Source organism: Dendropsophus ebraccatus, chromosome 7 (genome assembly GCF_027789765.1).
Source record: "Dendropsophus ebraccatus isolate aDenEbr1 chromosome 7, aDenEbr1.pat, whole genome shotgun sequence".
NCBI lineage: Eukaryota > Metazoa > Chordata > Amphibia > Anura > Hylidae > Dendropsophus > Dendropsophus ebraccatus.
In genome coordinates, this window is record NC_091460.1 from 102771529 (window position 1) to 102791886 (window position 20358).

At 42.2% G+C, this 20358-nt stretch overlaps 2 protein-coding genes across 7 annotated transcripts in view; one reads left to right on the forward strand and one right to left on the reverse strand.

Moving 5' to 3' along the window:
* The window catches only part of IDUA (alpha-L-iduronidase), a 95577-nt gene that overhangs the window by 43949 nt on the left and 31270 nt on the right, over positions 1 to 20358 (reverse strand). The window lies entirely within an intron of this gene.
* SLC26A1 (solute carrier family 26 member 1) overlaps positions 1 to 20358 on the forward strand; it is a 52687-nt gene that overhangs the window by 18277 nt on the left and 14052 nt on the right. The window contains exons 1-2 of one of the 4 annotated variants that reach the window (XM_069978029.1): positions 2408 to 2622; positions 17422 to 17565. The gene's annotated coding sequence lies outside the window, so the exon portion shown is untranslated. Of the gene's footprint in view, positions 1 to 2407; positions 2623 to 12063; positions 12081 to 17421; positions 17566 to 20358 lie in introns of those variants that run through there. The other 3 variants (XM_069978032.1, XM_069978031.1, XM_069978030.1) reach the window with 3 other exon arrangements.

Sequence of the window (20358 nt, forward strand, 5' to 3'; positions counted from 1 at the left end):
CCATGAGCTAAAAAAATTAAATGCTCCCAAACCTAGCTGGTCTTACTCTTCAAGTCCCCCTGAGTATTTTGAGCCGTCTCCCATCTTTCTAGCTGCTGCCGTTCCTGAGTTACAAGTTTTTCTAAAAGCCGATCTATATCCAAGATAGGAAACTACATTTCCCATCATGCAATGCTTATGCCTGATGATGGTGAAGTAGCAGAGCTGAGACAATGAAGGAGATGATGACGGTGTAGCAGAGCTGAGATGGCGGTGTCGGTGTAGCAGAGCTGAGTTGGAAGTGACGTTGTAGCAGAGCTGAGTTGGAAGTGACGTTGACGCAGAGCTGAGTTGGGGATGACGGTGTAGCAGAGCTGAGTTGGGGGGTGACGGTGTAGCAGAGCTGAGTTGGAGGTGACTGCGTAGCAAAGCTGAGTTGGCGGTGACAGTGTAGCAGAGCTGAGCTGGCGGTGACGGTGTAGCAGAGCTGAGTTGGGGGGGACGGTGTAGCAGAGCTGAGTTGGGGAGGACGGTGTAGCAGACCCGCGAACGATTTGGGGGGCGGAGCTTGCTGCGGTTGATGGGGGCGGAGCTTGCTGCGGGCGATGGGGGGCGGAGCTTGCCGCGGGCGATCGCGGGGGACGGAGTTTGCCGCGGGCGATCGCGGGGGGGGGGGGTTGGGGGAGCTTGCCGCGGGCGATGGGGGGGGAGCTTGCCGCGGGCGATGGGGGCGGAGCTTGCCGTGGGCGATCGCGGGGGCGGAGCTTGTCGCGGGGGCGGGGCTTGTCACGGGGGCGGGGGGTGCCGCGGGTGAGTGCAGCGGCTATGCCTCGGGTGAGTGAGGGATGCCACGGGTGATGGGGGGGGGCGGGGGGCTGTGTGCTGTGGTTGAGTGCTGGGCGGTGCTCCGGGAGGCTCTGGACACAGGGGGTGAGCTCTGGGCTGGGGGTGACCGGGTGGCTGCTGTTAGAGAGGGAGACAGTCACAGCTGCGCTGATCAGCATCAGTGTTCTCAGTCACTTCACTGTGCTGGGACTGAGGACACGTGATGCCGACACGGAGGGTGGGGGCCAGGAGCAGGGAGCGTGTCGGTGTGGACTAAGGTCTGATGATTCTATGCAATCCGTGGAGGTGAATGCAGCTGGATAACAGCAAAACTGTGCAGAATCCATAATAACTTTATATTGGAAAGATGGAAAGCTACGGGTGGGCAGCGTATTAATGCAAAAATAATTTTGGGGGGAATACCCCTTTAAATATCCTTTTAAAGCTATATGCATAGTATATATCTGTAGGCAGATCCCCATCAATAATCTAATATTTATATAAGCCTGGTAAATCATTTCCTAGCGAGAGAATTAGACCAGCCATGTTTGATTATTATTAACTTTCCTATTGTTTCCCCTGAAGTAAAAGACGCAGGGACATTTGGCAGCCACTGAACCAAACTCCCCCACAACCGATCCAAAACAATACATCAAACTATAGAGTAGTACATTTGGCTGGCTTAGCACTAGTAAATTAGTTGTTATCACACTCCACAAACAAGCATCTTAGGCTACGTTCACATTAGCGTTTGACCATCCGGCACCATTCCGTCTACCTTTTCCGTTTTGGAGTAAGCAAAACGGAAACTGTCGGATCCGTTAAAATCCCCATAGATTCCCATGATATTTTAGTGTGCTCCGTTTGCCCTAATTGTGCTCCGTTTGCATGCAATCCGTTCAAGATCCGTTTTTTTGAACGGAAGAAAAAATAGTGTTTGCAGTATTTTTCTTTCCGCTTAAAAAACGGATCACGAACGAAAAGTGCACTTCCGTTTTTTTTTTTACATTGTAGTCAATGAGGACGGATCTAAAACGAAAGATATTTCCGTTCACATCCGTTTTTGCACTGAGCATGCGCAGAAGCAGCAAGAAACCAAAGAAGAAAAATAAACGGATAGAAAAACGGATGCTGACTGATGCAAACGGATGCAAACTGATGGACAAAAGTCAGGTTTTTTAAGCCAAAATACAAACGGACCAAAAAAGACGAACATTTTGCAATCAGTTTGCATCAGTCTGCTCATCAGTCTGCTCATCAGTTTATGCTCATCCGTTTAATTAATATAGACGGATCCATTAGAAACAAAGAAAAACGCTAGTGTGGCCGAGCCCTTACTGTTAAATAGTACGGTTTATTGCACAACTTTTATCTTAAAACAGTCAGCAAATGTTACTGAAGCCTTTTTTACTTCATTTGGTAAGAAAAGCTCATTTACTCGCACCCCAATGTCCCCCCCCCCAAAAAAAAAAACAACAGAAACCGGCGCCTAAGGAATGAACTCAAAGTTCAGCAAAGTTATGAGTTTGCCTCAGCACAATTTTGATCCTGTGAACAGTTAATAAGCAATCTTGTGTTCTATTTAAATGCAGCTCCTTTGGACACTGTACGTTCTTCTGCATGTCTTCCTGTCTGTAATACAGACAGACCGAAATCAACCTGTGTACTTTGAACTTCATGGTTTATTGTATATGTCAAACACACAGGCTCTTAGTTTGTGCTCCAGAACGAACAAGAAGCCTTACCCCTCAGAAATGAGGAGGCATATTCTGTCTCAATAAGTTACATACATCACCGATTCTGCTGCCAAGGAGCAAGGTAAGTGTAAGATATCATGTAGTGGTGTAACAGATGAGACTGGAAGTTAAACTGACATTTTTGAAACTGTATTATTCATATTAGACTGTTGGCAAACTTAGCAAGTGTAGAGTGTTAAGGTGGATCAGGCAACAAAGAGGCAAGTGAAGCAAGACAAGGGCAAAAACACACGCTTATTTATTCTATTAACTGGAATATGAGAAAGATGACAGTGCCTCGAATTTAGTTCTTGGAGCATGTACATGTTCCTTCTCATTGTAACTAACTATTTGTTCAGTTTGTATCATATTAATTTTAAACAGAGCTTAAATTAAAACTTTTCATCAGGCAGACCCAAGGATAGTAAACGATGAGATGTACTTCCTTATTCACTTCACGGACCTGGTGTATTGACATATGATAGCATTCAGGTCACACCTGTAAAGTGGCTATTTGAATGAATCCCAAAGTATAAGGACACTTACATTTAAAAATAGTATAAATAAAAGAATGTTATTTAGTAAATACATTGTGAAAGTGGTACTGCAGATGAAGTCTGTATTAGGCTATGTTCACACACTGTAAAATAAAAACTTCATTTTTTCCTCCACTAATTGTACTTTGCAATGGCAGACTTAACTTTTCCATAAAGTATGCTGTGAAATCAGAGAAAAATTATCTGTGCAGTGAAATTGAAAAAAAAGAGGAATTTGTTTTCCTTTTGGGGGGTTTTGTGTGTACGCCATACGTTTGATAGTAAAACTGACATGTTATATATGTTCCTCAAGTCGGTATGATTACAATAATATGTAATTTATATCACTTTTCTTTTATCTGACAGCTTTTAAAAAATTTAAAGTTTAAAAAAAAAAACTAAGTGTGTTTAAAATTACTCTATTACCAGCCTTAGGCTATGTTCACACTACGTAAAACGGCCGTAGTGGGGTGGAACAATGCCTTAGTTTCAATGGGATCCCGGCCGGAGCGTATACACATCGTATACGCTCCGGCCGGGATCCTGTGCGACATGTCAGTTTTCTGCGGCCACAATTCAATGAATTGCGGCCGTAGGAAACCCTGTCAGTTCACACTATGAAGCGAGCAGCTCCAGCCGCTTGCTCCCTAGTGTGCAAGGGGAAGCCTTGATACGGGCGCGTGCTGATGCGCCCGCATCAGAGCTCTGCGGCCGGACAGATCCGGGCAGAGACCGGCCGTTCCGTGACCAGGCCGGGGTCACGGAACGGCCGGATGTTCACGTTGTGTGAACATAGCCTTATAGCGCTTTTATCCTTTGGTCTATGGGGCTAAGTGAGATGTACTTTCTATCGGTACCTTACTTGCATATATGCGACTTTTTATTACACACACGCGGCGATACCAAACATGTTTATTTATTTATAAAATGGGAAAAGGGGGGTGATTCAAACTTTTATTAGGGGAGGAGATTTTCATTAATAAAAACACTTTTTTTTTTTTTTTTTTTACAGTACACATCAACTTTTAGTACCCCTGGGGGACTTTCAGTATTACTGCAGTGATCTTCCATAGAGATCACTGCAGTATACTTAATACAGCAATGATCGATCAGATCATTGCTGTATTAGTCTGGTCTGCAGCAGACCAGATGAATGGATTGCTGACACGGGGTCAGTGTCAGTGCGACGCTGAGCCCGGCCCGGTAACCAGAAGGATATCCCCCAGGGATAGGGGGAAATAATACATTTAAATGCAGCTGTCAGTTTTGACAGCTGCATTTAAATGTATAATAAGCGGGCGCAGCGATCGGACTGCGCCCGCTAATAGCTGCAGTCCTGGGCTGCACATAGCAGCTGGGATTGTGGCGGTTCAGAGTGGGGCAACCCCCCTCTGAACCACCCCTCCCGCATCAGGACGTACAGGGAAGGGACTAAGGACACAATGGATTTTGGAGTTGCATTTTGCGTTTTTGTTTTTTTTCTCCTTGCCTTCTAAAAGCCATAACTTTTTTTTTTTTTTCATCTACAGGGCCATGTAAAGGCTTTTTTCAGAAACAAGTGTACTTTGTCATGGCGATTTTCAATCTACCATAAAATGCACTTAGTAACACCAAAAATATTATTTGAAGGTTGAAGTTGGGGGGAAAAAAAAGCAATTTTGCAAATCTTAGGGCGGTTTCCATGTTTGCGTAATGCACTTTATGGTACAATTGATAGGTTATCTTTATTCTATATGTCAATCTGAAGACAACAATATGTTTACACAGCTCTTCTAATGTTTTACTATTTTTTAACAGTAAAACTTTTTTTTTTTTTTGCAAATAATTATATAATCCCTATTTTGAGATTTTTTTGGAACCATGAGCTCTAGTTTCTTTTTGTATCAAATTTGTGTTGTTTTCATCATTCACAATTTTTTTGATATACAATGTAACAAAAAAATCAGCAATCCTGTTTTTTTTTTTTTTTATGACATCCACCGTGCGGCTAAAATATGTTTATTTCTTTATTTTTTTTCCACATGTTTTATTACAAGCATTAAAACTGAGAAAGAAACTCTAGGCTGAAACACATGTAACACAGACTCCAGCAAATTAACCCAAAAAATAAATAGAAAAAATACATTAAAGAAAAAACTAAAATTTGCATGGATATAAATATTTTGGGACTCAGCTGACCATAGGTCACGGGTAGTTACTTGGATATTGAGCTATGTGCAGGGAAGGCAATGAGTAAACAGATATGGTTCCTTAATGGTGCGTTTACACAGAAAGATTTATCTGACAGATTTTGGAAGCCAAAGCCAGGAATGGATTTGAAAAGAGGATAGATCCCAGTCTTTCCTTTATGACCTGATTCCTGTTTAAAGTCTGTTCCTGGTTTTGGCTTCAAAGATCTGTCAGATAAATCTGTCTGTGTAAACGCACCCCTACATGAGCCTTTTAACGTTAATGAGCATTCCTAAGCCATTTACACAGAAAGATTATCTGACAGATTATCTGGCAAAAATTTGAAGCCAAAGCCAGGAACAGACTATAAACAGAGATCAGGTCATAAAGGAAAGCCTGAGATTTCTCCTATTTTCAAATCCATTCCTGGCTTTGGCTTCAAATCTTTGACAGATAATCTGTCAGATAATCTTTCTGTGTCAATGGACCCTAAGGCTATGTTCACACAACGTTTTTTCAGCTCCGTTTAAAATGACGTCCGTCATTTTGAGTCTAAAATAAGGGACGTCAATTAGCTGTCTGGCCTCCCCTCCTCTGTGATGGGTGATTCCTTATCCCATCTGACTCTCATTCTGTTGGACTGTATATGGTGATCTTTTCCAATTTTCTTTTTTTTCCCTATGCTCCATTATTTGTGGTTATATTTTGTTTTACTGGGTCTCTGTCTAGGTAGAGATGTTGGATTTTTGTTATTGTACATACGGTCTAGAGTCAGAGTGGTAGATTAGCCCTGGCTGGAACATCAGCAGGACTTATGGTGACATTTTAGTGTTTTTAATGTAGAGCAGTATTTGGGGTGTTGTCTCCCTCATTTTACTACTCCTGTACATTCACTTATTTATGTGGTACTTTGTATCTATGTCAGTGTTATAATAAAGATTTTTGTGGTGTGCTACCATTTTTTGTGCATATGCTTTTTTTCTTTTGAGAGGATGACCTAACACAGAATGATCAGGGATTTCAATCGTGTCACAAGTTATACTGAGGGGGACATGTATTAAGGTGCGTATCGGTGGAAAGTGCCGATTTGCTTATTATTTTATTTGCAAATGGCCGATTTGCGAATAAAATATTCGCATATCGTCACTTTCCGACGGGTACGCAGGGGGGGGCGGGGTGGGGTGTGGAGGGGGCGGGACGGGGAGCCGGAGCAAAAGATACGCCGTTCAGGTGGCGTAGGTTTTCTGCCGTGCGCACCGACGCGCACGGGATTTAGAGGCGTACTGCCTCTACATAAATCTCTGTAGCGTCGGAGATGCGGGGACATTTTTAAGTCCGGCGTAAAAAACGTCGGACTTAATAAATGTCCCCCTAAATCTTTTCCCACAAAGATATATATCAATCTGCTTAGTTCCTTCTGCTCTATAACATGATGGTGAGAGATTAGATAGCATTGTCTTGGTGATGGGTTCCCTTTAAGCGGTTAAAGGGCCCACACAGGTCAGGACAGATACAGATAAAAAGAATACAATCAAGCTTTACCAAATTAGCCAAGGGTCAAAATCTCGATAGCCGTGTAGTGTAAAATCGGAATCCAACAGAGCATTTAATTACTGAGTTTAGAGGGATCGACGCTTGTCAGCAGTGACTTTACATATTACAATAAATTATATGGACGGTGTCCTGCTCACCGGCTTATCATAAACCAAAGGCTCGCCTTCCAACAAGACAATAGGGCATTTACTTATCATGGTTTGTGAATCCGAGGTGATTTTTCACACTGTTTGCTGGTCAAATATCATGTGTACAAAATGATGCAACGTTTGTGACAATTGTAAACATTGACATTCAATAAATCAGCTTCTACTGCAAAGGATAAAGCAAATCTGACTTTATCGTAAGACATTTAATCAAATGAATCAAGCACCATGAAAGCAAAAAAGTTCCAAAATTGTTGTGCAACTCACTGTATACTCAGTAATTTGCGATAAAAAAACTGGGCAAATGACCTTAACCCCTTAAGGACAGAGCCAATTTAGATTTTTGTGTTTTCGGTTTTTCCTCCTTGTGCATAAAAGGCCATAGCACTTGCATTTTTCCACCTAGAGACCCACATGAGCCCTTATTTTTTGCGTCACTAATTGTACTTTGCAATGACAGGCTGAATTTTTGCATAAAGTACACTGCGAAACCAGAAAAAAATTCAAAGTGTGGTGACATTGGGGGAAATGTATTTTTACGCCATTCGCCCTGGGGTAAAACTGACTTGTTATATATGTTCCTCAAGTCGTTACGATTAAAACGATATATAACATGTATAACTTATATTGTATCTGATGGCCTGTAAAAAATTTAAACCATTGTCAACAAATATATGTCACTTAAAATCGCTCCATTCCCAAGCTTATAGCGCTTTTATCCTTTGGTCTATGGGGCTGTGTGAGGTGTCATTTTTTGCACCATGATGTTTACTTTCTATCGATACCTTGATTGCGCATATACGACTTTTTGATCACTTTTTATTACAATTTTTCTGGATTTGATGCGACCAAAAATGCGCAATTTTGCACTTTGGCATTTTTTTGCGCTGACGCCGTTTACCGTGCGAGATCAGGAATGTGATTAATTAATAGTTTGGGCGATTACGCATGCGGCGATAGCAAACATGTTTATTTATTTATTTATTTACTTTTATTTATAACCTGGGAAAAGGGGGGTGAATCAGACTTTTATTAGGGGAGGGGATTTTTACTTATAATGACACTTTTTTTTTTACTTTTACACTTATACTAGAAGCCCCCCTGGGGGACTTCTAGTATAAGTGCTCTGATCTCTCATTGAGATCTCTGCAGCATAGATATGCTGCAGAGATCCATGAGATCGGCACTCGTTTACTTCCGGCTGCTGCAGCCAGAAACAAACGAGTGCCGAGTCGGGGACGGCGCCATCTTGGAGCGGTCCCCGGCCGGCTTCAGTTACGGAGATCGCTCCTCCGGGATAACATCCCGGAGGAGCGATCTCCCCACTAGACACCAGGGATGACGCTGCGTCTGGTAATGTTTGACAGCTGCATCTGATTACTTTATTAGCGGGCACGACGATCGGACCGTGCCCGCTAATACCAGCGGTCCCGGGCTACAAGTGGCACCCGGGACCGCCGCGGTTCAGAGCGGGGTCGCCGCGCGGCCCCGCTCTGAACTCCCTTACCGGCATCAGGGCGTAAATTTACGCCCGATGTCGTTAAGGGGTTAAAGTGGGACTCCAGTGAATTTTGTTTTTCTTTCAAATCAACTGGTTTCAGAAAGCTATATCATTTATAAATTCCATCTATCAGTATTTATCATCTGCTACATGTCCTGCAGGAAAGGGTGTATTCTTTCCAGTCTGACACAGTGCTATTTGCTGACACCTCTGTCCATGTCAGGAACTGTCCAGAGCAGTAGCTAATCCCCATGGAGAACCTCTCTCTGGACAGTGCCTGTCTGGGACAGAAAAACATTTTTGCCAGAGTACCCCTTTAAGCACACAGCCAAGTGTGGCTTAGGGACACATCTGTCTAACAATAGTCTCCATCCAATCAGACAGGACTTGAGAGGATCTGCCAATCTGATAGATCAGTGTTCACTTACTGAGCCTATTACATGACTTGATAATCGTGCAGCAAGAGCTGTGTATATACACTACCTTTCAAAAGTTTGGAGTCACCCAAACAATTTTGTGTTTTCCATGAAAAGTCACACTTATTCACCACCATACGTTGTGAAATGAATAGAAAATAGAGTCAAGACATTGACAAGGTTATAAATAATGATTTGTATTTGAAATAACATTGTGTTTACATCAAACTTTGCTTTCGTCAAAGAATCCACCTTTTTCAGCAATTACAGCATTGCACACCTTTGGCATTCTAGCTATTAATCTGTTGATGTAAGCTGGAGAAATTGCACCCCACGCTTCTAGAAGCATCTTCCACAAGTTGGATTGGTTGGATGGGCACTTCTGGCGCACCATACGGTCAAGCTGCTCCCACAACAGCTCAATGGGGTTCAGATCTGGTGACTGCGCTGGCCACTCCATTACCGATAGAATACCAGCTGCCTGCTTCTGCTGTAAATAGTTCTTGCACAATTTGGAGGTGTGTTTAGGGTCATTGTCCTGTTGTAGGATGAAATTGGCTCCAATCAAGCGCTGTCCACTGGGTATGGCATGGCGGTGCAAAATTGAGTGATAGCCTTCCTTATTCAGAATCCCTTTTACCCTGTACAAATCTCCCACCTTACCAGCACCAAAGCAACCCCAGACCATCACATTACCTCCACCATGCTTAACAGATGGCGTCAGGCATTCTTCTAGCATCTTTTCATTTGTTCTGCGTCTCACAAACGTTCTTTTTTGTGATCCAAACACCTCAAACTTGGATTCATCCGTCCACAACACTTTTTTTCCAGTCTTCCTCTGTCCAATGTCTGTGTTCTTTTGCCCATCTTAATCTTTCTTTTATTGGCCAGTCTCAGATATGGCTTTTTCTTTGCCACTCTGCCCTGAAGCCCAAAATCCGGCAGCTGCCTCTTCACTGTAGATGTTGACACTGGTGTTTTGCGGGTACTATTTAATGAAGATGCAAGTTGGGGACCTGTGAGGCGTCTGTTTCTTAAACTAGAGACTCTAATGTGCTTATCTTCTTGCTTAGTTGTGCAATGCGGCCTCCCACTTCTTTTTCTACTCTGGTTAGAGCCTGTTTGTGCTGTCCTCTGAAGGGAGTAGTACACACCGTTGTAGGAAATCTTCAATTTCTTAGCAATTTCTCGCATGGAATAGCCTTCATTTCTAAGAACAAGAATAGACTGTCAAGTTTCAGATGAAAGTTCTCTTTTTCTGGCCATTTTGAGCATTTAATTGACCCCACAAATGTGATGCTCCAGAAACACAATCTGCTCAAAGGAAGGTCAGTTTTGTAGCTTCTGTAACGAGCTAGACTGTTTTCCGATGTGTGAATGTGTGATTGCACAAGGGTTTTCTAACCATCAATTAGCCTTCTGAGCCAATGAGCAAACACATTGTACCATTAGAACACTGGAGTGATAGTTGCTGGAAAAGGGCCTCTATACACCTATGTAGATATTGCACCAAAAACCAGACATTTGCAGCTAGAATAGTCATTTACCACATTAGCAATGTATAGAGTGTATTTGTTTAAAGTTAGGACTAGTTTAAAGTTGTCTTCATTGAAAAGTTCAGTGCTTTTCCTTCAAAAATAAGGACATTTCAATGTGACCCCAAACTTTTGAACGGTAGTGTATGTCTAGTGAGCAATGTCCGTGTAGCCCTTGCTTTAACTGTAAAATAATAAACTTTATACTTTACCTTTCCACGTGTCTCCGGCGTCCCTCTCGCTTCTGCCAGCCCCCAGATGACGCTTGCACCTCTGAGCTGGTCTCTGAAGTGACAGGCTGCTCAGTCAAGACAAGACAGCGCCGCGGCCAGTGATTGTTTGAGGGGCCTGTCACTCCAGAGACTGGCTGTATATAGCGGGCAGAATCGAGCTGGACACCAGGGAGCATGGATTAGGTAAGAATAAAGTTTATTATTATTTTCTTTTTATTTACATCTTTCAGCCATTGGCCAGGCATCACTATTACATGCACTGATGTCTGGCCGGCGGCTGATGATTTTTACGCTCGCTTAAACTACATAAACAGCCAATAATCAGTGTCATCAGCTGATTGTCATCTTTACCACACTGAGCGATAATAGGCCGAATCAACCTGATTCAGCAGATTATCACTCTATGTAAAAGGACCCTAAGCCATTAGTGTGACACTTCTGCATGCACTGCAACCTCTTCATTGTTTACTAGGGATTAGAGAGGAGCGAACCCAAGTGTGTGCGGCATTAGAATACTGGTGGTTGAAGAAGTTGGATGCAGCCCTAGGGAGTAAAGGAAAACATGTATATAACCTATGGCCTATGGTTTTCCAGGACTCCTTAGCGCTGCATCCAACTTCTTCAGTCACCAGTATTCAAATGCTACATGCTCGGGTTCAGACAGACCTCAGCGTGCTTGAGGTTCACTTGTCTCTACTAGAGATAGCTTTAAATATCTCCCTAATATGTCCAGTGCTTGGCTTGGCCTGGACAGCAGCAGGAATCACTGTAAAATCCATGTACAAGAGATCTAGGCAGTGCAACTGAGGTGGAGGATCAAAGAAATCTAAATTACAAGGGGCGCCATAACAGGTTTATAGCAGCAACGTCTAGACACAGGAGCATTTTATTTTAATTATTATAATTGAAAAGTTATTATGTTTTACATGATCTAGCAGTCTAAATTAATATTTAGCGGAGCAAACCCTTTAACTACAGCGCCAACAAAAAAGCCACACAAACACATAGGGGGAGATTTATCAAACATGGTGTAAAGTGAAACTGGCTCAGTTGCCCCTAGCAACCAATCAGATTCCACCTTTAATTTTCCAAAGTGTCCTTGAGGGATGAAAGGTGGAATCTGATTAGTTGCTAGGGGCGACTGAGCCAGTTTCACTTTACACCATGTTTGATAAATCTCCCCTATAGAGAATACACAACCCCTGCCAGACAGCATGTTGGAAGCAAGCCAACCCCCAATATAGACCCCAGTAGTGATGGACATTACTAAACCATAACGGACACTTACAATGATAAAGGGTTAATAAAAGAAAAGGCAAAACATTTATAAGTGGGGGCAATTTAGGTTTGATAAGTAAATAGACTCAGAAATGGTTCTAATGATCAAGAAATCAAGACTTAGGTTAAAAAGAGGTAAACTATGCGATGAAAAAGTGGAACCGTTCCAGAGGTGGGCAGTCTTTTTACTATATTATCTAGAAGGGTAACAGTAATTAGAGGATGAACAAAAGATTTTTATTATTATGCTAAAGAGGTACACCGGCAACTTTTTTCTCTTTTAAATCAACTGGTGTCAGAAAGTTATATACATTTGTAACTAACGTCTATATAAAAATCTCCAGTACTTATCAGCTGCAGTATGTCCTGCAGGAAGTGGTGTATTCTTTCTAGTCTGACACAGTGCTCTCTGCTGCCACCTCTGTCTATGCCAGGAACTATCCAGAGCAGGAGAGGTTTTCTATGGGGATTTGCTACTGCTGGACAGTTTCTTATATGGACAGAGGTGGCAGGAGAGAGAGCACTGTGTCAGAGTGGAAAGAATACCACACTTCCTGCAGATAAAAAGAACGATCTCAAGCTCAGATCAACGGACCAAGTCCCTCTCACGAATCAGCGCAGGTGACAGGTAAATATCCAGATAAAAGAGAGCTTGTACACTTAATGCAGGACATACAGTAGCTGATTAGTACTGGAACGCTTGAGATTTTATATAGAAGTAAATTATTAATTAATTAAAAATTCCAAAGGAAATCAATGTTCATAGTCACACACTCCCTCTTCCCCCTACTCTCCTATTGCGCTGCCTGGCTAATGTTTATAGTAGTACTTGCAGCTTTGCACTCATACCTACCAGAAGAGTAGACCATGCAGGTTTCTTCTCAGGCATAAAAAAAAATAGAATCGGCCCTGGGGGTAACAGAGAGTGCTGTCTGTCCATGCTGCTAGCACAGAATCACATTTGCATACAGATGACTACTGACTTGACAATGGACCAGGTAAGAAAGGGTTGCTAGGAATAGGACAAAGGTAGCACTGTGCCTGGCACTGATATAGGAAGTACTTGGGGTGATAACATGATTGTCTTTTATATGACTATACATAACTTTACCTATCTCTGTATTAGGATGCACTGTTGCTACTTTAGTAGCATTTTGACCAGCACTGCTTTTTAAAGGATGCACACATCATAATTAAAGTGACTCTGTACCCACAATCTGCCTCCCCCAAACCGTTCCTACCTTCAGATAGCTGCTTTTAATCCAAGATCTATTCTGCGGTCCATTCGGCAGGTGATGCAGTTATTGTCCTAAAAAAACAACTTTTAAACTTGCAGCCCTGTGTCTATTTGGCGTGGCCTTGAGTGTCTCTGGCCTAGGCTAGTGATGCCTCTCTGTCCCTCATCATTAGGAATGTCCCTAGAAGGATCTCTCCCAATCACCACTTGTTTGAACACTGCACATGGGCCTCAACGATCCAGCACATGTGCAGTGTTGCAACCAGTGATGAATATTAGAAATCCTGCCTGGGGCATTCCTAATGATGAAAAGGGCAGAGAGGAGCGACGGAGAGGTGGCGCAGGCCTAGGGCACACACACTCTAGGCCAATTGACACAGGGCTGCAAGTTTAAAAGTTGTTTTTTAGGACAATAACTGCATCAACTGATGAATGGACCCCAGGACAGATCTTGGAATAAAAGCAGCTAAAGGTAGAAGCGGTTTGGGTACAGAGTAGCTTTAAAGGGAATAATGTGGAAGGACATGTTGAGGGCATAACCTACATAATATGGGATAGGGGATATGTGTGGAGATTTACTGTGGCACACAAAGTGTTTACACACGACTCTTTCAGTAGGTTTATGCTGTCCTATGCAGTCCTAAGGGTAGCATAAGCTAGTGACAGAGAAGCTGAACAGAATGATGTATCACTTCTAGAATAACAAGGACAATAAATAGTCCTCTCTCTTATGTGCGTGTTCTCAGTAGTCCCGGATATTCATTGGTACCAGCAAACTCTGCCCACCGGTAACTGATTGGCAGTTGTCTATCAATGCTGTGTATATATACTTTGTATAGGAAGATGGCTGTCAATCAGCAGCTTGGGGGCAAAGGGAGTGGCGCATCATAAAACCCATTCTCCTGCATATCAGGAGAACGGCTGAATGATATACGTTACACATTGTTCTGTTCAGCATTTCTGTCACTAGTTTATGCTGCCCTAACTAGTTTATGTGTTAAATGCCCTACGCAACTGTCATTTTTGCTAACACTTACTTAGATGAGGCACTTTAGATTCGGTGGATATATGAAACATAAGTTACTGACCAAACACAGACTAACAGCTCGATTTATTTTGGCACCAATTGCTGTATGAAACACCCATTTTATTACTGATTATTCCTATAAAAGTGAACCTACTATGTGGCGGCTTTACTATCAAACATTAACATAAACTATCCCAGTCAACTCTACTCTTGCTGAAGTTTGCTGAGCTTTATAAGCAGCACGGAGAAATGAAATGGCAGCACTTTTACTGCACTTAATCTAGCAAAGGCAGATATAAAACAGAAGGGCGGAACAGGGGCACGGCAAGGCACCAGCCGTTACACGTGAATTCACACTTCCCCAGGCCTCTGTTACAGGTTACCTGTGATCTCCCTAGATAATAGCAAAGTAAACATTCACATACACGATATTCTCACATTATTAGCTTATCTTTATTGAGCCCTTTTTAATGTGCTGTAGCAATACCCTCCCTGCTGCCAAAAAAGATGAAGGGAACAACAAGTGTTTGAAGAAGTTTTTTTTTCTTTCATATAAACACACCTGATATTCTAGAATAAACGTATTCATAGCACAGAAGGAAAAAAATACCAGAACTTAATATCCGCAATATTTCATATAACAACACCTACAAAACACCTTCATTCTAATTGTAATCTATGTCCTGTTTACAACACATCAGTACATGGAGGTCTGCCAGTTACTACTGTATGCCCGACCCTGACCCCTGATCAAAATTTACATGTCTGTTAAAGGGTATTCCGCTCAAACATAACTTTTCAGTTGCTGCCCATGGTGAGACTAGCAGTTCATTCTATGCTTGTTATTATCTATTCATACAGTGTCCGTATTAGGACATAGTCAGAAGCAATGCTGCGTTTACACGGAGCGATAATTCGCCCGATCGTACGATTAACGATTTCGAAGTAACAATTTTTTTTAATAACGATCAGCGTTTAGATGGAATGATATATCGTATGGAAAAATCGTTTTGCGATCGCTTAAGCCTATCTCGCACATAGGTAAAATTGGTGAACGACTGTTTACACGGAACAATCAGCGAATTTTTTTGCGGACGACGATTTAAGAACATGTTCAAAGATCAAAATGAACGATTTCTCGCTCGTCATTCGATCGTTTGCTGCGTTTACACGGAACGATTATCGTGCGAATTTCGAACGATGATCGTACGTGTAAACGCAGCGAACGATCAAATGACGAGCGAGAAATCGTTCATTTTGATCTTTAACATGTTCTCAAATCGTCATTGATCGTTCGCAAAAAATTCACAGATCGTTCCGTGTGAACAGTCGTTCGCCAATTTAACCAATGTGTGAGATAGGCTTAAGCGATCGCAAAACAAATTTTCCGTATGATATATCGTTCCGTCTAAACGCTGATCGTTATAAGAAAAAATTGTTACTTCAAAATCGTTAATCGTACGATCGGGCGAATTATCGCTCTGTGTAAACGCAGCATAGTCAAGAGTCAAGAATCATTTTAACACAATTCTGACACCTGACCAGGACATTTTTGTCATCTAATACCTTACCTTAGCCTATGGCTATGGCTGTATCCCAGTTTTCCAGGCGGTCCTCAGGCTGTATCCACCCTCTCCACGGAGCGGGCAGACAGCGGGAATCAGAAGCCGAGAGTTCAGGTTCATACGAACCCGAACCTTGGCCGGTTCGCTCATCTCTACTACTGGCCTCTGACATTTGGCCCCTGCCTTTTGACTCCTGACTTCTGGCAAATGACCATCAGTCTCCTTTCCTCTAATTCTGAGCTCCTGCTTTCTGCTGAAGACAAAGAAGTTTGGTCTAAGCTGTTCCCTCTGTCTTCCCCTCTCTTCCGAGACTGCTGATGTAAACAAGTCCCTAAAGGGAGTGCCTGGGAAAAATGTATATTTAGCCATGCAGCTGGAGCTGCAAGTGACATGTAAGAAATGTATACTTACCCATCCCACTCCCCTGCTGGTTTTCGGGCCGTCGGCTTTGTGCCGCTGTCAATGTTTTCATAACATGCGGTTGGGTCCTGTTCTCGCAACCATGCCACTGCTATGAAGCCTGGGCATTAAGAGGGCCCCCAGGCACACACTGGCATCTGGCCCTTTAGCTGTGAGCGTTTGTGAATGGTCACAGTTTAATGCTGACTGACAGAGCAAGAAGCCATTGGCTTCCCACCCTGACAGTCTCTCTTGTGGCCGGAGGCAGCATTGCACCTCTAGCCCTAAGAGGCAGTTCTCTGTCCCACCATCCTGGTGCACGGAGTTACATCACTTGTGTACTTTAGAGCTGGGAGATAGAATGAACGCTAGGGGACAGCATCGGGCCAGGTGAGCAGGAGGGCATACAGTTTTTTGCTATGGGGCCCCGTGAATCCTAGCTACGCCCCAGCCCGTTCCCATGGAGTCTATGCTGAGTGGTCAATTCTGGTGGGAGCAGCTTTTTATCAGATGTTTTCAAAAGGCTGACAGTGGCGCAGAGCGGGCGGCCCGGAAACTAAGAGTCACATTACGTACATCAGACTGGACTATTTTTGCCATTATCAATAGTGGTAACCCAGATGGACCATATTGGTTAAAGTGTAAAAAAAAGTCTATGGGGGACATTTATTAAGTCCAGCATTTTTTGCGCCAGGCTTAAAAATGCCCCTGCAGCGCCGCCAGTACGCAGATTTATAAAGAGGCGCACTGCCTAATTTAAGACTGGCATAGGCAGGTCTTAATAAATGTCCCTTAATGTGTCAAATATCATTTACTATGACAGAATCCTCACAGATACTATTGTAAGGACCCTATTAAACTGGGTGGCTGAACAGGCCAGAGATCAGATGATGAGCAAGCGAACACTTGTAGGCTGGTCGGGCTGTTTCTACACTTTAAAAAGCCATTACTTGCCACCCGCACAGCTCTTTAAACTATAGGGGTTGTGCAGCCATTGAGTAATCTCATGATAGGGCCGACAAAATGATCTGAACCAAGTGGCAAGTCAATGGGTCTGTTGGGTGTACCGTTGTTGTATGTAGCACTGTGCATTGTGGCTCAATAAACGGAAACTATGATGCAGATGTGAACATAGCCAAGATCAGACCTATGAAATACCAGCCCCATAGTGGAAAAAACAAAGAAGTGGCCCATAGAATAGTAGTATACTTATTTCTTTATAATTATAAACTACATTAGCAAACACCATCCCCTCGCTATCATCCCCATTGCATCTTGTTTACAGGTAACCTAAGAGAATTTGTGAAAGCATTCTGTGTCTACAACTAGACCTGCCCACAAGTTAAGCCATAATAAAAGTACTGTAGCTCATAAGCAGCAGAAAACTTGAGAAAAGGAAACATCATTCCGGAGAAAGACTAACCACTAGGTAAGATGACATAACAGAATATTACTATATCCAACCTGCTTTTATACACCCGACTCTCACACACCTATTATCATATTATGAATGAGTCATTTACATAATTTAAAAGATATTAAGTTTAAACCTTTGTTTAGGGGGAAATATTTTTGAAGTGAGTGTTCTGCATTTTTTATATCTGAATCTAGCATCTTAAGGGGGTTATCCAACATTTGAAAAAAATGGCTACTTTCTTCCAGAAACAACACAGCTCCATTCACTTCAATGGAACTAGGTTGAAAAACCTTAACTCAAACTGGAGAAAAGAGAGGTGCTGTCTCTGGAAGAAAGTGGCCATGTTTTTTAATGCTGGTTCACCTCAATAAAGCCACTCATTTATGGGGTTAGACACTGCTGTGGGAAAAGAGGTCTGGCACACAAATTTCATTCCTATCCATCCCAAAGGTGTTTGATGGGATTGAGGTCAGGACTCTGTGCAGGCCACTCAAATTTTGCACCAACCTCTTTAAACCATGCCTTTATGAACCCTATAATGCTGGAACAGGAAGGAGCTTGCCTCAAACTGCTGCCAAAAATAGGTCTATAATGCCTATGTATGCTGTACTATTAGGCCTTATACATGTGTGTATAAGGCCTTAAAGGGGTAGTCCTGAATAAATCTTTTTCTTTCAAATCAAGTGGTGTCAGAAAGTTATATAGATTTGTAATTTACTTCTATTAAAAAAAATCTCGTCTTCCAGTACTTATCAGCTAATGTATGTCATGCAGGAAATGTTTTCTTTCCCGTCTGACGCAGTGCTCTCTGCTGACATCGCTGGCCAAGAGAGGAACTGTCCAGAGCAGCAGCAAATCCCCATAGAAAACCTCTCCTGCTCTGGACAGTTCCTGTCTCGGCCAGAGATGTCAGCAGAGAGCACTGTGTCAGACGGGAAAGAAAACAACATTTACTGCAGGACATATAGTAGCTAATAAGTATGAGAAGACTTGGGATATTTTAATAGAAGTAAATTACAAATCTATATAAAACTTTCTGATACCATGGCCACACTGTGAAAATGATGGCCGTTTTTTTTGGACGGTTGTCATTTAATGGTAAATAATGGACATTATTTTAAAACAGTTGCGATTATTCATATACTAATGGCTGTTGTTTTAAAATAACGGCCTGTTATTTGCCATTAAATAAACGATCCAACAAAAAAGTCTGTCATTTTGACGGTATGTGAACATAGCCTCATAGCCTTTTCAGTACAGCAAATACTACTACTATTGATACTTATCTTTGGAAACTGAATGGTTAAGAGCTCGATTTTAGCCATTAAAAAAAAATTGGTTGTAGCTTAAAATCTTCAATTTTCACTTAAGGTAATAGGAGGAATAGCCTGCACAATTTATTACGGAATTTCTTCCAAGTACAGTAATCCCCCCTTGTGTGGATGGAAACTACTGTCTGAGCACACAACAAGGCTCAGATGGGAAGACGTGCCATTTGGCTTTTGTAGCCCAGAGTTTGCTGTAATAGTTTTTGGGCACCATGCTGCATTTACAAATGCTCCTGAAGTAGTGGTGAAAACCCCTGATAAGTAACCCTTAATTTGGAAATTAAACCCCTTAACAATACTCATCTAAGGGTGTAGAGAGTATTTTGCCCCACGTGTTTTCTAAAAATCAATTCACAGTAAAGAGTGAATATTGAAAATTGCTATTTTTCCACAAATCTGCTATTTACTTGTGACACTGTGGGAAAAGCAGTTATTATGCTGTATAACCACCTCTTGAAACTAAAGAATAGTCCGTCCGAATCTGAAAGTCTTGGCATTTGATTACTGGTGGCTGAAGAAGTTGAATGCAGCCCTAAGGGAGACTGGGAACACATGGATAGAGCCATAGGCCAGAAGCTGTATCCATGTTTTCCCAGGACTCCCTAGGGCTGCATCCAACTTCTTCAGGCACCAGTAATTAAATGCTGAGACTTCCAGGTTCAGACAGACTCGAGCGTGCACAAGTTGTGCTCATTTCTACTAAAGAAGTGTTCTGATCAGTCCTACACACAGTGATAGCAAGTAAGCATTACACGACACCAAGGGGTTAACACCGAACATAGTTTAAATCCATCAAGTCACATTAAAACTGGAAAAACCTGTCTAAAATGTCATTTTATGTATTGAAGATTTTGACTGTTTTACCTAAAATAAATTGCACAACTTTGGTTCCATAATTGGGTATTCCAGAATAAAAAACTATTTAAATAAAACTATTACACTAAGATACATAACAGTGCAATCACTACTAGTACTTCAGCGGCTTTTGTGTAATTCACCCCTGAAAGGAAATAGACAATAGAAATACAAAACGTGTATAAATACGGCTAGTAGTGAGCAGCTGCTCAGCCAGGATGTACGACCAGAAAGTACAGAACTAAGACCCCCAAACAATTATATATATATATATATATCAACAAACTAGGCAGACAGGTAAACAATGTCATATGCTTCTGCAGCATGTTTATTTTTTACCTGATGTCAGAGTATCCCTTTAAGTGCACTTTATCCCCTCAGTGACATAACTAAGTTTTGCCATAAAAGGACCAGTAAAATGTTTTCCACCTTGTCATAATTTTTATCTGACACTTATGTCCCTTTTATAAAACTTCTGATCTTTACCTCTTACATGCTCCCTGTTGTCCTCCTGTGGTGTCTCCAGGTCCTCCGCTGACCACAACCACTGCAATTTCTGAGACAAACTCGTCAGCAGTGACATCCCACTGTGCTGATCACTAGCTGTGGAACTGTCCCATCT